The following is an 11,794-nucleotide window of genomic DNA, read 5'->3' on the forward strand; positions in this document are numbered from 1 at the left end:
CCCTGCTTCTCCAGTCTGTTCTCTTTGAGACATGGTGGTTTGAAACTTCAACTCAGATGAAGCCCATGTAGAGATTTCGTCAGGCTCTGGGTTTTCTCAGACTCTCACTTGTCCCAGGTTTCCAGGGCTCCTACCTGGCATGGCACTTCCCATAGGCCAGTAAGGCACATGCATTCCTTTATTGGCCTTCTTTTCTTTCCCTCTCTCAGCTTGCTCTCCAAGAACAGACTCCTTGGCCAGTGAAGTTGCCTGGGCCAGCTTCCCATCTTGACATCTGGCACCCTCATGTGGCCATGGATGGGTGTGCCAGGGCCAGCAGTGAATTTCAGAGCTAGGTCCTCTGGAGCATCCCCCAGGCTTGTTGGTGCCCATCAGTGACAGTTAAAAGGAGCTGGGCAACCTTTACTTCTGCCTGGTTCCTTGCAATTCACCTTCTGCAACTTGCCTACAGAGAAATTCACCAAAGGCCCCACCTTCCTTTTTCCTATAAATGTATCTGTATCGAGATACGCTAAGATCTACATTCTCAAAGGAAAAGCCTTTTCTGGTTTTGCCCTTGGCAGGGAAGTAATAATAAGTACTAACTTAAGTGAGTGCCAGATGCTGAGCTAATGCTTTATACCCATTATCACATTCAATCTTCACAACAATGCTGGGAGATAGTCACCTATCTTTAATCTCCATTTTACAGAGGAGGATATAGAGGCTTAGATGGGTTACATAGAAGTCAAGGGTAAACTTAAAAATCAAGATCTCCCTGCTAGTTGATGGCTAAGTTTGGATTCAAAACCAGCCATGTGACTTGGGGCCCATATTTCCTAATCACTAGGCCATACAGTCAGTGTAGAAAATTGGGATGCTCAGAGCACATGTTTTCTATAATGCAAACAAAGATACTCTGTAACAAGAAGAAAGAATAAAAAAATAGAAAGAAGCTGAGAATAGAGGTAGAGGTAGGGTCCTAACAGGGCTTGAGATCTGGGTTCCAGTTGTTTCTGAAGCTCAGGAACATCCATGTCCTTTTCCAAACCTGGTTGTTTCATCAGACACTTAAGATCTTCCAATAAACTCCCCCTTCTAGTTCTGTTTGATGTGCTTTCTGCCACTCACAAAGCAGAAGTCCTACTAAAACAGGAAACTGAAGACAGTCTAGGTATTAATACTCAGAGCAGCATTAGTAATAAATTATCTCATCCATGCCAGGTTCTTTTGATTGCAAGAAACAAAGATTGAGTCAATTTACTAGAGCCAAGTTACTCATTACTAAGAGACAAACCAAAAGAAGGGTTTACAGAAAAAAAAAAAGTATGTGCACTAAAACCCGAGTAAACTGAACCACAAGGCCTCAGGAAGAGTTGAAACTGCATCAGTAGCACTAAGGAATAGCCACCCCCTCACCTCTCAGGGCTTTTTGTTTTCTCAGGGAATCAGCACTACTCTCTCTCTGGACCAGCCTTCTCAAATTACTCATCTTACAACCGGCTGCAAAAGTAGCAGTCTAGTTCCTGTACTTCTACGGCCCTCCAGTTCCAGCTCATACCAAAACTGTAGTGCCCCTTTGTGTCTCTTATTACAGGTTTCCAAGAGAGAAGATTTGACTTCTGCTTTTCTTTTTAGACCAAAGTACAGAAGGCATAAGTCATGGGTTATAGTTTATGATCAGGTGTCCAGTTACCTGTGGTCATGGTCATGTGGCCTGCTGCCCACTCAGTACGGTCAATGGGTAGGGATTTTACTAGAAAGGGATGTGAGCAGGCCAGTAATAATTGGCATCTCTAATCAAGCCTACTTAAATGTAATTTGAACTCTTGCCAGTAAAAAAAAATTAAACACGATGCAAAGACCCATTCCCTAAAGACCCTCTCTAATTATCTCAAGTTGGCAAGAGAGTTCACCTTCTGGTGTTTGTAGGCTTGTGTGCTATCCTCTACCTCAAAGTGCACTTCTTCAAGTTCCCAGTCCCACCTGCACCTGCCCTAAACACTCTGCATTGAGCTAGACTACTCCACTCACTTGGGAGTCTATTAATTTTTTTCTCCCCTTAACCACACTAAAGACTTTGCTTAGTAAAGCATTTTGAAGATTTAGAAAGTGACTGTTCAGTCTGCTTAGGATTTATATACCAAACAGATGTGCCAAGAAGTCATAGGAATCAAACTGCTGTTCTGTGAGTAGAATAATATATTAACTTGCCTTTTAGCAGTTTCGATTACACAGCTGTACAAATTGCAATGGAGTCTTCATAGCTAAAGTTGCTTTTAGCAAAAGCACATCACTTCTTCAGGATGGAAGTTTTAACATAGCAGGCATCTTGAGGGGCATGCATCCTTGTAAAATACTTCTCATTATTTGAGAGAAAATCATCTAGGAAATTGAGATATGGTAGTACTTAACTTACCTTGAGAAATACTCTGCTTTTCATCATAATAGCTGCACTGGATATTATTTCATGATGAAACTAAGGAGTTCCTAAATAATGGTACCATCATCTTACACTTTTAGTCTTTCTGAGCCTCAGTTTTCTCAACTGTTAAATCACGATATCAGTACCCATCTTATAAGGTTGTTGTAAGGAGACAATGAAAGCTTTATAAATAGCTTAACAAGCTGCCAACCATAGTAAATGATCAATAAATGTTAGTTACCATAATTATTACATTTTGTTTCTCACCTTAGCAAATTAAAATGTATTTTTTAGCACAGTTTCTCATTTTATCCTTTCAACCTATTGGTAGGTATGGTGCTGAGTATATCCCCATTTCATAGTACAATTAACAGAAACAGTAAATAATTTAGGGTAAGTAATTTTTTCTAAGATAACACAGACAATAATTCACATCTTTGACTTCTTTTTTTTTTTCCATGTCAGATGGGTCATGCATGGAGGTCATAACAAGGTTTGAGGGAACCACATGTCACACAACGGTGTAAACACCCAATCATCAAGCTTATGAACTACAAAAGGATCCCACATCTGTGACTTCTAATTGAATCTTCCTTCTGCACAGAACTTAAGTTCTGTGACAGGGACTTTAGTGAAAGGAGAAGGCAAATATTATACTAAAGGAAGAATCCTCCACAACTTTCATCCAAGAATTGTTACTCGGCTAGAAATGTGTAAACCTCTACTTCTGGCAGCCTGGAAAGCTAGATAACCTAAGGGCCCATTAGCTATGAGACCATTAAATCCTGATTTGAATCAAAACTAATATGCACTTTAAAGTTTTGCTGGATTTTGATGAAAGGGGTCAAAAAAAAAAAAAAAGCGAGCTCAAACAAGATCAGGGAGCAGTAAGCAAACATAAAAGCCAGAGTTGTCATGGGCAAGCGCCAGTACCAGTCCAGGACAAGGAGCCTGAGCTTGGAGGCACACTGCAAGGTGTGGAAATCACACCTGAGATTCCTTCCTGCTTTGAGCCTGGTTCTGCAAGAGGAACTTCAGAGATACCTGATCGGTTGCATCTCAGATCTCCTCTCAGAATCAAATGCAAGTACTCTCTAGAGTAAAGCAACTCCCAATTTGGTCTCTGGGATTTCCATAAATTAAGTTCAAGAAAATATAAGCTCGCAATTTTAAAAAATCACCAACACATAAACCACCATGAGTTAAGATCAACAGAAAGAACAAACAATAATTTGTAAGAGCTGAAGAACTGGAACTGGAATTGTCATTTACAGATTATTAAATAACCTTTTATGAACCATTTAAAGAAATCAAACATGGAATGAAATAGATTTAGAAACAAGAGACCAGAAACATTACTAAACGAACCGAGTATTAATTTTTGGCCTAATAGCTATAGATTTTGAAATTAACAACTCAGTAAATCTGTTAAAAACAAAAAAAAACAGGGGCACTTGGGTGGCTCAGTCATTAAGCGTCTGCCTTCGGCTCAGGTCATGATCTCAGGGTCCTGGGATCGAGCCCCGCATCGGGCTCCCTGCTCCGCAGGAAGCCTGCTTCTCCCTCTCCTGCTCCCCCTGCTTGTGTTCCCTCTCTCGCTGTGTCGCTCTCTGTCAAATAAATAAATAAAATCTTTAAAAAAAAAAATCTACTTCTAAAAAAAACAAAAAAACAGTTAAAGACAGGTTCAGTGCCCTGGAGGTTATATCCAAAGAAATTACCCAGAGTGCAGCATAGAGTACAGCAGATGGAAAACATGAAAGAAGGGTTAAAAGACATGGAGGGTAAAACAAGGCTTAACATGTCTAATCAGAGTTCTAGAAGTAAGGAATAGAGAGAACAGGAGGAAGCCAATATTGAAAAAGATAATGGCCAAGAATTTTCCTAAACTGACTAAAGATAAATCCACAGATAGAGAAAGCACAGCATATTTCAAGCATGATAAATAAAGAAAAATCCACACCAAGACATATTGTGATGAAATGGCACAATACCAATGATGAAGACCTTAAAAATCCCAGAGAAAAAAGCCAGGGCACCTACAAAGAAAAAACAATAAGCTACCAGAAGACCTTTTTTTAAAAAAAGGAATATAACAATAATTTATTAGTGCTCACAACAACCCTTGGTAGTAGTTACTGTTATTATTTCTATTTTAATGTAAGGAAATTCTGGCTGAGAGGGAAAGCCCAAGGTCCTACAGATACACAGCAACAAGGATATAGCTTAGAAATGCAAGGATGAGTGGAAAAGTAGGTCATAAAACACTGCTTCAGCCATATGCAACAACATATGAATCTTAGGACATAATCTTAGGATGAATCTTAAAAACATAACACTGAGTGAAAAAAGCAGGTGGCAGAAAACTATATACAGAATACCATTTTTATAAAGTTCACAAACAAAACTAAATAATATATTGCTTAGAAATACATACATGCATGATTAAATCATCTTAAAAACAAGAGGATAATTGTTATAAACTGAATGTTTGTGTCCCCCCCCCCCCAAATTCACATGTCAAAACCTAATGCCCAATGAGATGATATTTAGGCGGTGGAGCCTTTGGGAAGTGATTAGATCATGAGACCAGAACCCTCATGAATGGGATTGGTACCCTTATAAAAAAAGCCAACAGGGCTCCCCAGTAGTTCCTTCCACCATTTGAGATTACTGTGAAGAGATGGCCACATATGAACTAGGAAGTGGGCTCTCATCAGATGTGGAAACTGACCACGCCAGCACCCTGAATTTGGCACCCTCCATTAATGTGGGAAATAAATTTCTGTTGTTTATAAGCCCTTGCCTGTGGTACTTTGTTATGGCAGCCTGAACAGACTACAACAGGAAAATACACAAAATTCCAGATAGTAGTTACCTCTTCTGAGATGTGGCAGAAGAATGGAACAAGGAGAAGCACATGCTGCAAAAAGCAAAGGTAACACTCTAATTCTTAGACTGGTGGTAGGTAACAAGTATTCATTTCATCACTGTATTAACACATGTGACTTCTATTCTTTTGCATGCATCAAATGTTACACAATAAAAATAAAATAAAATTGCCAAAGGACTAATTTTTAACTGGGTTTTTACAATGAATGCTTAAAAACCACCGGTTAATCCTTCTGGCTGATGGTTGAGGGATATAATCAGCCTCTAGAGTTTAATTGCCGAATTTTGTAGTGAATCACAAAAAGGCTTCCTACATAATTAATGGAAGACAATGATGGAAGTCATTCCTGGCTGGGGATTTTAAATTCCTGGTCTTGTATTTTCTCTCCAAATGGAACAGTCTATTCACACAGCTCTAATAAGAGGTGTGCTATTTCCATCATTTGTATGGCTGTCTTTAACCTTGTATTCTAGATAGTAAAGAACAATTTCAACCTAAGAAAAATATGCTTATAGGATAACTACATTAGAAAAAAATGTTTCATTTTGTGTTTGATGTCATATAATTAAGTTGGTAAGAAATGAAAATTTTGATGTCCTTTTTTTGGGTAGTGGGATTATAAAAAAATTCACTTTCTCATATCCAGAATTTTATGAACTAATTTGCTCAATTTTATTTTTTTAAAGATTTATTTATTTGAGAGAGGGCACGAGGGTTGGGGGGAGGAGCAGAGGGAGAGAGAGTCTTAAGCATGGAGCCCAGCTCAGGGCTCGATCTCAAACCCTGAGATCATGACCTGAGCTGAAATCAAGAGTCAGACGCTTAAATGACTGCACCACCCAGGCACCCCAATTTAAAATGCTTTATCCTATTCTCTGTATTTCCTGCATACCTTAGTAGTTTGTAATTATCATTAAAACATCTTTGAGTTGGATGAGTTAGCTGGCAAAAAATTGAGTTTTACTTGTTTTTGATGGTTGTGTGTGTTTAATGCCTAAGAGAGGTCTATATAATCTTCTCCTAGTCAAAGTCCATAAACTTGATCTTCCCTCAAGAATTTCCCCCCAAATTCTTAATCTCAGGGAAACAAACTGAAGGTTGCTGGAGTGGTGGGGGGGTGGGAGGGATAGGATAGACATTGGGGAGGGTATGTGCTATGGTGAGCGCTGTGAATTGTGTAAGACTGATGAATCACAGACCCGTACCTCTGAAACAAATAATACATTATATGTTTAAGAAAAAAAAAAAAAAAAAAGAAGAAGAGAGCAGGAAGGGAAAAATGAAGCGGGGGAACCGGAGGGGGAGACGAACCATGAGAGACTATGGACTCTGAGAAACAAACTGAGGATTTTAGAGGGGAGGGGATGGGGGGATGGGTTAGCCTGGTGATGGGTATTAAAGAGGGCACATACTGCATGGAGCACTGGGTGTTATATGCAAATAATGAATCATGGAACACTACATCAAAAACTAATGATAAAATGTATGGTGATTAACATAACATAATAAAATAAAATTTTTTTAAAAAAGAATTTCTCCCCAAAATCTCAACATGTCATATTATCTCAGTACAGGAAAGTGTTTCCTAAACATAATACATGCAATTTTCCCTTCATTAAAAATGAAGATTGTTTTCACAGGAGTAAACCAGCTTAGTAGTTTATTAGGTTTAATGTATTATTAATTGGAAGACATGATTTAAAAGATTTCTTTTTTTTAAATTTTTTCTTTTAAAGATTTTATTTATTTATTTATTTGAGAGAGAGAGAGAGAGAAACAGCATGAGAGGGGAGAGGGTCAGAGGGAGAAGCAGGCTCCCCGTTGAGCCGGGAGCCCGATGTGGGACTCGATCCCGGGACTCCGGGACCATGACCTGAGCTGAAGGCAGTCGCTTAACCAACTGAGCCACCCAGGCGCCCAGATTTAAAAGATTTCTGTATAATTTTTCATTCCTTTGGATAGTAATACAATCTGATATTAATACTATAATTTCCTAGAAAAGTAAAAAGGATTTTCCCATAGGTAATTAAGATAAGCTCTCAAAATGAATCCCTTTTGAATCCTTTCATAGTTTTTTAAAATTTTATTTATTTATTTATTCATTCTTTCTTTCTTTCTTTCTTTCTTTCTTTCTTTCTTTCTTTCTTTCTTTCTTTCTTTCTTTCTTTCTTTCTTTCTTTCTTTCTTTTTAAATAGGCTCCATGTCCAATGTGGGGTTCGAACTCATGACTCTGAGATCAAGAGTCACATGCTCTACCAACTGAGCCAGCCAGGTGCCCCCTCATTTTTTCAGTTTTTAAAATTGATGTTCATGGGGTGCCTGGGTGGCTCAGTCGTTAAGTGTCTGCCTTCGGCTCAGGTCATGATCCCAGGGTCCTGGGATCAAGCCTTGCATCAGGCTCCCTGCTCCACGGGAAGCCTGCTTCTCCCTCTCCCACACCCCCTGCTTGTGTTCCTGCTCTTGCTATCTCTCTCTCTGTCAAATAAATAAATAAAATCTTTTAAAAATATAAATAAATAAATAAATAAATAAATAAAATTGATGTTCGTTAGTGTAAATGTTTGTGAATGTAGAGTTGACTTTGATATTTGCAAGGCATTTGTCCAAAGGTCTTTATGATTCCCCAAATTTAAAACAAACAAACAAAAAAACAGCAGCAAGAACAAAAATAAAACTCCATGGCTTAAAACTTGGTCTATGTACGAACCACGAGAGACGATGGACTCTGAAAAACAAACTGAGGGTTCTGGGGGCGGGGGGGAGGATGGGTTAGCCTGGTGATGGGTAGTAAAGAGGGTACGTTCTGCATGGAGCACTGGGTGTTACGCACAAACAATGAATCATGGAACACTACATCAAAAACTAATGATGTAATGTATGGTGATTAACATAACAATAAAAAAATTAAAAACAAAAACAAACTTGGTCTATGTAGACAAAAATCAAATTGCATAGAGAGAAGCAAAATACAAGAGAGCCAGAATCTTGACAGTTCCCCTGTACCCAATGTCACTTGCTTCCTGAAATTGGCTGCCTTTCAGGTTTACCCACATAATAAATTCCCTCTTTAGCTTTAAGCTACTTCAAAAGTTGGTTTCTGTTACCTTCATCAAGAGTCCTAATACACATAATTATGCTGAACATTTGGTAATATATATAATTCATTCCATTGTATGGACCCAGTGATTCTCAGTTAATCTTTTTGATATCTTACTGGTATCATGGAGCTGAGAATCCTTTTGTGAAAGAAAGGACCTGAACCAATTGGATTCAATCTGACTTTTGCAAACAAGATTTCAGGACTGAAGGAGCATACCAAGTAAGGAGCATCCCTTACAGAAGCCTGCCCCTTCTTATTTGTGTGGTCCACAGGTTACAATGTGCAACTAGATTTAGGTGATAAATGAAAAGAGTAAAAAGATTTTCAATATACCAGTCCTCTGTAATATAGGTAGTAGCTCTTTCTTTGAAGCCTAATACTGAAACCAGATGCTTAGTTTTATGACTTCCTTCTCTCAAATAACAAGATAAGAAGAAAAACATACATAAGTCAGTTAGTGTTATCAGGAAGTGATTATTAGTTTTGTTGAAAACATAATGCCTTGGGGCTTTGAATGAAAGTACTAATTTAAACCATTCCTGGAATGAATAAATATTCAAAAAGAGTGGTATATAAACTCTGCCTGCCTCAGGCTAACGTAAGTATTTATGACTCTATCATGTGTGTTCTTCTTTGGAATTTTTCTCTTTCATCTGAAAAGTGATTCTTTCACCTGCGTACCCTTTAGGAATCAAATTTAGATACAAAGCAGTGACAGCTTGGATCTTGCCCTCTGTATAATAAACCAACTGATGCAACTCTTTTCCATTAAGAACAGCTCACTAATAGTTAAGTGGGCATGCTTTAAATTAACCTGATATACAAGAGTCCAATCAAGTTGTAAATCTATGGATTATAGTCTCACCATATCTAATTCCATATTTTGTAAGAGTCCTTTAAAGGGTGTACATTTGGTAATTAACGTTTTAGCCACATCAGGATTGAAATTACATATAGTGTCTCAAAATACTCTATAAACTCCTTGGAACAAGGAATGTCTTTCCTATCTTTTTACCCCTAGCAACTGCATGCTGGGGTGAATTGGAGAGTTGTTTAGTAGTGTGTGGAGTTGGATTAATAACAGTAATGGGAGAGCTGGGCCAGAAGAGAATAGATGAAACAATATGGAAAGAATGTGGTACCAGGCTTAGCAAATGAGCAGAGGCCAAGGGTAAGGAAAACATGGAATGGACGTGAGGGTAAGTATGAAACAAAATTTTGTTCATACTGAAATACAGTCATACCCAGAATACGGAAACTTGCAAATTTCTTAAGACCCACTCTTTTGGGGCTATGTGGTTTTCAGGATTGGGTTGGATCTGTTTAGTGAATCAGAATGGCAGTGAGGAGAGATAAAGTAGGAGGCACTGCTATTAATTAAAGATTCATGATTCAGCTGCTTGTGATGAAGTGAGGATGTATGTATCTCAATCACAAATTCAGGTATGCAGGAAATACAAGTTCTCCTATAATAGTTTCTATTTTAAGCTTCTATTCCATCAGGTGTTATCAATCAGGATATAGTAAGAAAACAGAAACCGCTGTAGGTGTTTCAGGCAGGAGGGGATTTAATACGGGAAATAAGATGCTTATAACTCTTTGGAAAGAGCTGGGGAAGCAAACTATTGAGTATGATGTTAGCTGTGAACTTGTCATATATAACCTTTATCATGTTGAGATATGTTCCTTCTATACCTAATTTGTTGAGAGTTTTTTTTTATCATAAATGGATGTTGAGTTTTGTCAAATGCTTTTTCTGCATTTATGGATAAGATCATATGATTTTTTTAAAAGATTTTATTTTTAAGTAATCTCTACACCCAATGTTGGGCTTGAACCCACAACCCCAAGATCGAGTCTCATACTCTACCAACTGAGCCAGCCAGGTACCCCCATATAATTTTTATCCTTCATTCTGTTACTGTGGTGAATTATATTCATTGATTTGTGTATGTTGAACATTCCTTGCATCCCAGGGATAAATCCCATTTGATCATGATGTCTGATCCTTTAATGTGCTGTTAAATTTGGTCTGCTAGTATTTTGTTGTGGATTTTTGCATCTTTGTTCATCAGAGATATTGGCCTGTAATTTTTTTTTTCTTGTAGTGTCCTTGTCTGGCTTTGGTATCAAGGTAATGCTGGCCTCAAAATAAGCTTGAAAGCATCCTGTCCTCTTCATTTTTCTGAAAGAATTTGAGAAGGATTGCTATTAATTCTTCTTTAAATGTTTGGTCAGATTCACCTGTGAAGCCATCTGGTTCTGGGCTTTTCTTAGTTGGGAGGTTTTTTATTACTGCTTCGATCTCTTTACTTTTTATAGATTTGTTCAGATTTTTTATTTCTTCATGATTCAGTCTTGGCAGATTGTATGTTTCTAGGAATTTATCCACTTTTTCTAGGTTGTCCAATTTATTGGCATGTAATTTTTAGTAGTCTCTTATGATCCTTTTTAATTCTGTGGTATCAGCTATACAGCTCTTTCATTTATAATTTTATTTATTTTAGTTCCCTCTCTCTTTTTTTTTCCTTAGTATAGCTAAAGACTTGTCAGTTTTGTTTATGTTTTAAAAAACTCTTCATTTTATTGGTCTTTTCTGCTGTTTTTCTAGGCTCTGTTTCATTTATGTCTGCTCTAATCTTTATTGTTTCCTTCCTTCTGCTAACTTTGAGCTCAGTTTGTTCTTTTTCTAGTTCCTTGAGTGTAAATTGTTTATTTGAGATCTTTCTTTTTTCTTTTTTTCTAATGCAGGCATTTATTGCTATGAAATTCTCTCTTGGAACTGCCTTTGCTGCATCCCATAAGTTTTGGTATGTTGTATTTCCATTCTCATTTGTCTCAAGATACTTTTTGATTTCCCTTTGATTTTTTTTCTTTGACCTATTGGTTGTTCAGGAGCATGTTCATTTCCACATATTTGTGAATTTTTCAATTTTTCTCTTTTATTGATTTCTAGTTTCATACCATTGTGGTCAGTAAATATACTTGATATGATTTCAACTTAAATTTGTTAAGACTTGTTTTGTGGTCTAACATATGATCTATTGTGGAGAATGTTTCATGTGCACTTTGAGAAGAATGTGTATTCTGCTACCCCTTAAAGGAAATTACTCTCTCGGGAAGGATTCCCAAGGTACAAATCAAGAAAATCTTGTAAATAAACCCACTAGGTTTATTATAAAGGAACAACTATTGCAATCATCCTACTCTCTCTCTTTCTCTCACCCATGTCTCTCTCTAAATCACCCCACCTTTTCCAGCTGCATCTGCAGCCACCACATCCAGGCTGAAAGGTCACAGAGCAGAGTGCCCTAAATCTTCCTGTGATGATGACAACAGATGGGGGCGGCAAAGTCAAGGTATGGTAGAGAAATTCAGAGAGAAGCAGAAATTCTA

General features: G+C 37.7%; 1 non-coding gene across 1 annotated transcript; it reads right to left on the minus strand.

The window, feature by feature from the left end:
* Nucleotides 1-2,863: 2,863 nt before the first annotated feature.
* Nucleotides 2,864-2,967, minus strand: LOC123854831 (small nucleolar RNA U13). Its single transcript, XR_006793388.1, has one exon. It is a non-coding gene; the product is annotated as a small nucleolar RNA U13 (small nucleolar RNA).
* Between the last annotated feature and the right edge of the window lie 8,827 nt (nt 2,968-11,794).

This window comes from Mirounga angustirostris, unplaced genomic scaffold (assembly GCF_029215605.1).
Source record: "Mirounga angustirostris isolate CCGP_5_RB_7025 unplaced genomic scaffold, mMirAng1.0.hap1 SCAF_17, whole genome shotgun sequence".
In the NCBI taxonomy this organism is placed as follows: Eukaryota; Metazoa; Chordata; class Mammalia; order Carnivora; family Phocidae; genus Mirounga; species Mirounga angustirostris.